We start from the raw sequence: 8,297 nt of genomic DNA on the forward strand, positions 1-8,297 counted from the left end.
CAACCTCAACTAGATGAATGCCCAAATGTGCAGTGAGTGTCCAAAGGCCTTAAGAGCTCTAAGTGAAAGGGGCATGTTCAGAGAGAAGTCCTAGAGGTAGATGCCCAGAGGTGGCTCCACTGTGGTCTAATGGTGCCACCTGGACTACTGCAGTGCACATCCTGTGCAGCTGTCCATGGTATCTCGGTAGACACTACACCATCCTCAAAGTACCTCATCTACCTGACAGCTTGCTCTTTTGCCTTGGTCAAGTTTGTCATGCTTGCCTAGGCCCTCATTATAAATGGCGTCTCCTAAATTTACTCATTGCTCAAGCTGCATGAGCTTGCACAGAGAACCTGCAGTGCAGTCTCCTTCCTTCAGGGTCAGTTCTGTCCCAGGGAGCTCCTCTGTCCCTCATGCTAATGGACCCATCCTACCATTTCTCTAGACATAGCTGAATCCCAGAAGTGAGCCCCACAAGGTTTAAGTTAAAACTTTGAACCTATATTTGCCACATTCCCTGTTGGTAAAGTCATTTCTGCTGTCTTGCTATCCTGACAATTTCCCCCAAACAAAAGACAATAAAATTAATGGGAATTTTGAAGATCTTCTGATCCAGGCCTATCATTCTGCAGATGGGAGAATAAGGCCCAGAGAGGGAAGAGACTTGCTGGACAGCCCATGGCCAGTTAGTGGCAGAGCTGGAATCAGAGCTCCTGGTTGTGTTCCCTGTCTAGTATCCACTGTCCCAGACCCCCCGAGGTTATGGGTTGATGAACAAACCAAGATGCTCAGGCACAGTGCCCTCTGCCCCAATGCTGGGCTCACCTGCCTTTCCCATCAAAGAAGTGAAAGACTGGCCTAGCCAACATGGTAAAAGCCCGTCTCTACTAAAAATCCAAAAATTAGCCGGGTGTGGTGGCGGGTGCCTGTAATCCCGGCTACTTGGGAGGCTGAGGCAGGAGAATCTGGGATTGAACCTGGGAGGTGGAGGTTGCAGTGAGCTGAGATTGCGCCACTGCACTCCAGCCTTGGGTGACTGAGCAAGACTCCACCTCAAAAAAAAAAGTCAAAGGTGACTATTTTTTTAGGAGGCAGCTCTATTTTGTCTGCTGGGGAACAGGGCCGTGTGCTGGGCCAGCCACGCCAGAAGTCAGGACCAAGAGAACGGAGATTGGCTGTCTGGAGGGTCTGATGATGACCGACGATTCGAATGTCCTGCAGGGAGAACCTACAGTCTCTGCTGTAGGTTCAGGCTGGGTTTGCTGGGCGTGGCTGGTCAATTTGGCCCAAGTGGTCCCAAGGGCCCCAGACACTGAATGTCTGGCTCTGGACACCAGTTCCTACTTCCAGCAAGGCTCATCTCCAGCTTGCCAGGCCTGCCCACGAAAGCCTACTGAGTGCTCTGTGTCCAGTCCACCCTGGCTGGCCATGCTTCTGTGAGCCGCCAACCTCTCCTCCATCCCCCCTCCCACCCCAGAGCCAGCCAGGTTCCCATTCTCTTTCCGCCAACAGTCTTTGAGAAAACCAAATTGTTTTCATTGCTTCTTGGCCATAATCCCCAGATTCAGACAAACCAATCTTTTTTTTTTTTCTTTTTTCTTTTTTTTGGAGATGGAGTTTTGCTCTTGTCGCCCAGGCTGGAGTGGAATGGCCCAACCTCGGTTCACTGCAACCTCCACCTCCTGGGCTCAAGCCTCAGCTTCCCAAGTAGCTGGTATCATAGGCATGTACCACCACACCCAGCCAATTTGCATTTTTAGTAGAGACTGGGTTTCACCATCTTGGCCAGACTTGTCTCAAACTCCTGACCTCAGGTGATCTGGCCGCCTCAGCCTCCCAAAGTGCTGTGATTACAGGTGTGAGCCGCTGTGCCTGGCCAGACAAATGAATCTTGCAGGCAGCTTGGTAGGGCTACACCCTGGCTTTGGTAACTGCTCCAGCAACCTCTTGAGGCTTCTCCTTGCCTTGTGGTCCAGCAGGGTCATCTTGTCCCAGTTGCCCTCCCCCAAGCCATTCCTAGATGAACCCTCATCACCATGGAACCTCTGGTTCCTTCCCTAGACCCTGCCTCTGGTTGTTTCTTCGTGTGTCCCGCTCCCTTCTCTTCAACCAGACCCGTCCCAGTTCGCTTCTGCATCCCATCAGCCCTACGCCTATATGACCTCGTGCATACTCATGGGCCAAGGGGTTCTTGTCTGTAGGTGGAAGCAGGAATCCAAGCCCAGAGTTGCTGCACCTTACTCTGAAGTTGCTTGCTGGGGAAAGCTACACCTCGGGAATCAAGGTCAATGGTAACACAGAAGGAGTTGTCATCAGAATAGGATGGAAAGGGAATAGGTCCTTCCAGCATGGGCAGCAAGGTAACCAGCAGGAAAAAAGCAGCTCAGTCTCAGCTGCCTGTAATTAACCGGGCCCCTAGGCTCACTCCCCAATGCATTTGCTCAGAGCCATGCAGTGGTGGCATTAGGGAGGGGAAGAAACCCTTGTTCAGTGATAGTGGCCCTTGCAGGAAGGTAGAACAGGGGATCAGAAATCTCCTTCCCTTTTGCTCTCCCCCATCTACATTAAAGGTCAGCCATTTCCCACTGGCCGGGCATGGTGGCTTATGCCTGTAATTCCAGCACTTTGGGAGGCCGAGGTGGGCAGATCACCTGAGGTCACGGGTTTAAGACCAACCTGGCCAACATGGTAAAACCCCGTCTCTACTAAAAATACAAAAATTAGGTGGATGTAGTGGTTCATGCCTATAGTCCAAGCTACAAGGGGGTGCTGAGGCAGGAGAAGTGCTTGAACAGGCGGAGGTTGCAGTGAGCTGAGATTGCGCCACCTCATTCCAGGCTGGGCAACAGAGTGAAAGACTCTGTCTAAAAAAAAAAAAATTAAAAAAAAAAATCTCCCTGTGGATGAAGGAAGCCCTGACATTAGTGACTGAGTCCTTTCCCTGAAGCACAGACATAAACAAATTCTCATAACATGTAAAACACCTGAGAAGGATTCATAAATTAACTTGGCCTCAGTTTCCGAAAGTACGAAAGTTCCATAAGGCTGAAGTGTTGGTAGGACCCTTTCCAGATTGGACATCATGCTCCTTGAAATCTCTGTGGTTAGGAGTTTCTCAGCTCCTGGGGCTCCCAGAAGGCCCGAGCCCACACAGGATGGAGAAAGAGGTGAGGACACAGGCACAGGGTGGGAGGTGGGCATCAACGGAGGGAAGACAGGGCCCATACCCAGGGCTGTCTGTACCTCCATCTGCAGGCCTGGCTGCCAGGTTTTGAGAGCGCGCCATGCAGCCCCCAACTGCAGCTCCAGCCCCCCGCTGGGGGCCCCCTCTGGGGGCCCCCGGAGACCTCATTCATCCCAGTGACCCAGTGACGCCTCACCCCACGGCATCTGCATTTAAAAAGAAGCCGAAGGAGGTGGGATTCTTGGCATGGGTAGAGGGTGTATTTCTGGAGAGGGAGTCCTCCCAAGGGCCACAACTCTTTACGCACTGGAGATCACCTGTGTAAAAGGCAAACTGGGCGGCTTTTATTCTTCCAAGCAAGAAACAGTTATGTGTGCCTACCTCGCGCCAGGCATTGTGTTAAGTGTCAGGAAGGGAACAATGGACCCGGTAAAGTACGAACCCTGCCCTTTGAACATTTGCAGTCTAGGGGGAGAGATGGCAAACTCCTGAATGTTCTCTTGGCTCCTTTCTGCCCTGCTCCTCCCCAGCTTCCTCCTGAGTAGTTACTGTTCCCAGAGCTCCTCTGTGGCTGCAGGGCAGGGGCCCTGGGGGTCTGTATTGATCATACCAGTTGGTGAGCCCTGCCAAATGAACCAGGGGCTCCTCCCAGCAAGGAACCTGCCTCTGCACCCTGATGAGCCACCTGCTGGGCCGTGCGTGGATGTGGCAGCTCAGATGAAAGGAGGAAAGCCCCCCGTGGCTGCCTGTTCTCCAGCCTTGCCTGAAGCCAAAGGTCTTCTAGTCTATGAAGCAGCTTCCTTTCACTGCTCTCCCATGTCTGGGCATAATAGGCCGCTCGAGCATTGCTCTGCCCAGGTGTGCAAATTCGCCCCCGCTCAAGCCCCCCTGTCCAGCATCTGAAAGGCCATTCACGCTGCTCTCTTCACCTCTCCTGAAATACTCTTCTGCTTTTGTGCCTTCCTATCAAAAGCTTAGCTCCTTCCCAACCAAGTCCTTCCACCCGCAAAGCCTCAGTTCACCCACCGAAGGCAAGGACGTCTCTGCTCCCCTATGCCTCCATTGTCTTGTTGGTAAGACAGGGATGTCTTGCCTTGCCTGCCTGGCAGAGCTGTTGGAGGTAAAATGAGATCATGAATAATCTCAGAGCTCTGTGTGTGTCAGGCACTGTTCTCCAAGCTGGGCATTTATTCACTCATTTCATCCTCACCACAAGCCTCTGAGACACATATTATCATCATCTTCATTTTTCACATGTGCAAACAGATGCAGCTGCCCAGAGACACAGCTAGCAAGTTGCAGAAGCAGAATTTGGACCCAGATAGTCAGGCTACAGTCTGCGTACTTAGCAGTCCACACTCAACTGCCCCCAAAGCAGTTTGGAAACAGAAAGTGCTGTGTCAACTCAAGAACATTCTTATCATCCTAAATTCGGGTGCCCCCTAGCCAAGCACTAGGACCCCATCTCCCTCACAAGTCTGTTGGAACCCAGTACGCCCCCGTCTGTTCCCCTACCCCGCCTCCGACCAGCCATCCCTGGCCCAGGGATCCAGGAGCTAGGCTTAAGAAGAGAATTCTGACCAGGCGCAGTGGCTCACGCCTGTAATCCCAGCACTTTGGGAAGCCAAGGCGGGCAGATTGGCTGAACTCAGGAGTTAGAGACCAGCCAGGGCAACATGGTGAAGCCCCATCTCTACTAGAAAATACAAAAAATTAGCCGGGTGTGGGAGGTTGACGCTAGCGAATGGCTTGAGGTCAGGAGTTCGAGACCAGCCAGGGCAACACGGTGGAACCCCATCTCTACAAAAAAATACAAAAACTTACACGGGCGTGGTGCATAGCTGAGTATGGTTGACAGGTCTGTCCTGTGGTCCCAGCTACTTGGGAGGCTGAGGTGGGACGATCATCTGAGCCCAGGAGGCCAAGGTTGCAGTGAGCCGAGATCACGCCACTGCACTCCAGCCTGGGTGACAAAGCAAGACCCTGTCTCAAAAAAAAATAAAAAGCAGAGGGTTCCAGAGGCTGCAGGGAGGCAAAGAGGAGAGAAGCAGACTTGGCCAGAGCCTGGAGATTGATAGGTTCTGCTCCGTGCTGGCCAGCATAGGATCCGCCCGGGAGCTGAAGATGGGAGCACGGCAATGATGAACAGCCTCCTGCCATGGGAAAGCCGGCTTGAGGCCTAATCAGATCAGATCCCCCCTCCCAGCTCCTCTGGCTCCTTTCCCTCCTCCCCCCAGCTCACTGACCTGCCACTCTTCCTTCCCAGCCCTACCCTGCCTGAGGTCTCCAGCCATCCCAGTTGCTTTTATAAATGGCCCTCGAAGGCAGTGGGCACCTTGGCTAATTGAGTCAGCGCCCAGGAGGCAGGAGGCAGGAGGCTGGTTAGCATCACGGCTGAAAGGCGATGGCAGCAACAACTTGAGTGGAGTCGTCAGGGAGGAGCTTGCAGGAGCAGAGAGTGCCAAGGAGCTGGGCCTTTGTAGATTCTGAAGCTTCAGGGTGATAACTCACAGGGTGGGGATGGCGGGGCGGCCTGATCACCCCCACTTCATAGGCTGGCACCATGGACCACTGGCCAACATACACACACACACACAGACACACACAGCACTCCTATGCTTTAGGAAAAGAAAATCCAAGAGGAGGCAAGAGAGGCAGAGAAGAAAAGGAGCAGGAAGAATGATGCTGTATGCCGTATGTGCACACCTCTGTGCTAGATGCCAGTCATGAAGCCATCCTTACCTGCCCCAATGTCACCTCTGCATAATAATTAGCAAATCAAACCAGTTTCTAGGTGTCCTGGTCACAGCAAACCTTCTCATGGTGTCAACAGCTATCTGACTTCAGACCTTGGAGCCTTCAAGAGACCCTTCTGGGTGGATCAATCACTTGCTGTGATACTGCCCTGACCCCTTTGAGGGCAGCTGATTCCTTACCTATGAATTTGCCCCTGGGCAGCCTGGTGGCATAGAAGCCCTCCAAGGAGGCCGGCACAGTGGCCCGTGCCTATAATCCCAGCACTTTGGGAGGCTGAGGCAGGTGGTTCACCTAAGGTCAAGAGTTCGAGACCAGCCTGGCCAACATGGTGAAACCCTGTCTCTACTAAAAATACAATAAATAAGCCCAGTGTGGTGGCAGGTGCCTGTAATCCCAGCTATTCCGGAGGCTGAGGCAGGAGAATCATTTGAACCCAGGAGGCGGAGGTTGCAGTGAGCAGAGATCATGCCGTTGCACTCCAGCCTAGTCTACAAGACAGAAACTCCATCTCAAAAAAAAAAAAAAAGAAAAAAGAAAGAAAGAAACCCTCCCTGGAGGATCTGACCTCCACGTATCTATTTCAGGAGGGCGATCCCTCAAGCAAACTCCTTCATTCCTGCATTCAGTGAACATCCGGCTGCCCACTCCACCCCGCAGGACCCTTGAGGGTGGGGATGGGTCCATGCAGCTCCCCAGCTCCTAGGTGGGGCTGGTCCATGAGCAATGCTCCATGGCATTTGGTTTTCTGTTGTTTTTGCTTTTGACCAGGGCCTCACTCTGTCACCCAGGCTGCTGTGCAGTGGCTCAGTCACAGCTCACTGCAGCCTCAACCTCCTGGACTCAAGCAATCCTCCCACCTCAGCCTCCCTAGTAGCTGGGACGACAGACAAGCACCACCATACTCAGCTAATTTTTAAATTTTCTGGGGAGATGGAGTTTCCTCATTTTGTCTAGGCTGGTCTCAAACTCCTGGGCTCAAGTAATCCTCCAGCCTCAGCCTCCCAAAGTGCTGAAATTACAGGTGTGAGCAGCCGTGCCTGGCCCGTGGCATTTGTTGAATGAAGAAAGGTACACATTGCAGATGGCCGTGGTGCACTTGAGGCCGGAGTGGCACTGACACCATTCTCCAGAGGGTGGCCCACCCCTCGATCACATCTTCTGAGAGGGACCCTGATGGCCTGATCAGCATTTTCTCAACAACTGTCTTAAGGACTTTCATTACCCCTCCCAACTTCCCCAAATGCTACTTCCCCTACCCCTCCAGCCCTCACGCCACCTTTCCCGAGGGCCCCAATCAACCACTTCCCCTTTTGAGGCACAGAGAGCATCGGAATGGAAGAAGCAAAGTCCCTAGATCTGCAAAGTGACAGAGAGGGGACGAGGGAGCAATGTTCAACTTAGGACCCCGCACCTCTTGGAGGCAGGGTCCACACATCTGGGAGTGGGATTCTGAGGCTCTGAAGGGACGCTGTGACACACAGAGTCCTCAAATTATCCCCAAGCCCTTCGGGTAGTAAATGGCTTCCTTCAGGGCCAAGCCCCTGAGCCTGGCGGTGGCGAAGCTCCCAGTGGCCTTTTCCACAGGCTAACACTGCCCCCTGCCGGGCTGAGGCAGGACAGCCACTTCAAACGCCACCTTAGGAAATCCGAAACGTGGCTGCCTTGCCAAAGAGAACCCCCAACTCCCACCGCTGGCCTGAAGAGGGGGAAGAGTAAAAGCCTTAAGGGCAGTGGGGCCTTCCAGCCTTCAGTGATCCTGAGGCTCGGAAGGGATGGTGCCGGGAGCAGCCCTTCTGCACAGACAGGAAGGCCCCCACTGGCTCTCCCCAGGCAGCTCATCCATTGCTCAAGTTCCTTCAACAAGGGAAAAGGCCACAGTGAGAGGAGAAACAGAGGTCACAGCACACCTGGGAGGCGGACGTCCACGCCTAAGTCTATGCTCCTTCTCCCTCCTGAGCGCGAGTTCTTCTGTCCAGCTCCAGGACTTGTCTTGCTGGATCAATGCCAGCCATCTCCCTCTCAGCACATCAGAAACTAAGTTCATCTCATTCTCAAGTCCCAAGTCTCAGGACCGGCATGGGGGCTCATGCCTATAATCTCAGCACTTTGGTAGCTGAGGAGGGCAGATCACTTGAGGTCAGGAGTTTGAGACCTGCCTGGCCAACAAGGTGAAACCCTGTTTCTACCAAAAAAAATACAAAAATTAGCCTGGCATGGTGGCTCACACCTATAATCCCAGCACGTTGGGAGGCTGAGGCAGGCAGATCACCTGAGGTCAGAAGTTCAAGACCAGCCTTGCCAGCATAACTAAAACCCCAGCTTAACTAAAAATACAAAAAATTAGCCAGATGTGGTTGGTGCATGTCTGCAG

The sequence above is a fragment of the Sapajus apella genome, unplaced genomic scaffold, assembly GCF_009761245.1.
Source record: "Sapajus apella isolate SASKATOON/1434 unplaced genomic scaffold, GSC_monkey_1.0 scaffold21, whole genome shotgun sequence".
Classification (NCBI taxonomy): domain Eukaryota; kingdom Metazoa; phylum Chordata; class Mammalia; order Primates; family Cebidae; genus Sapajus; species Sapajus apella.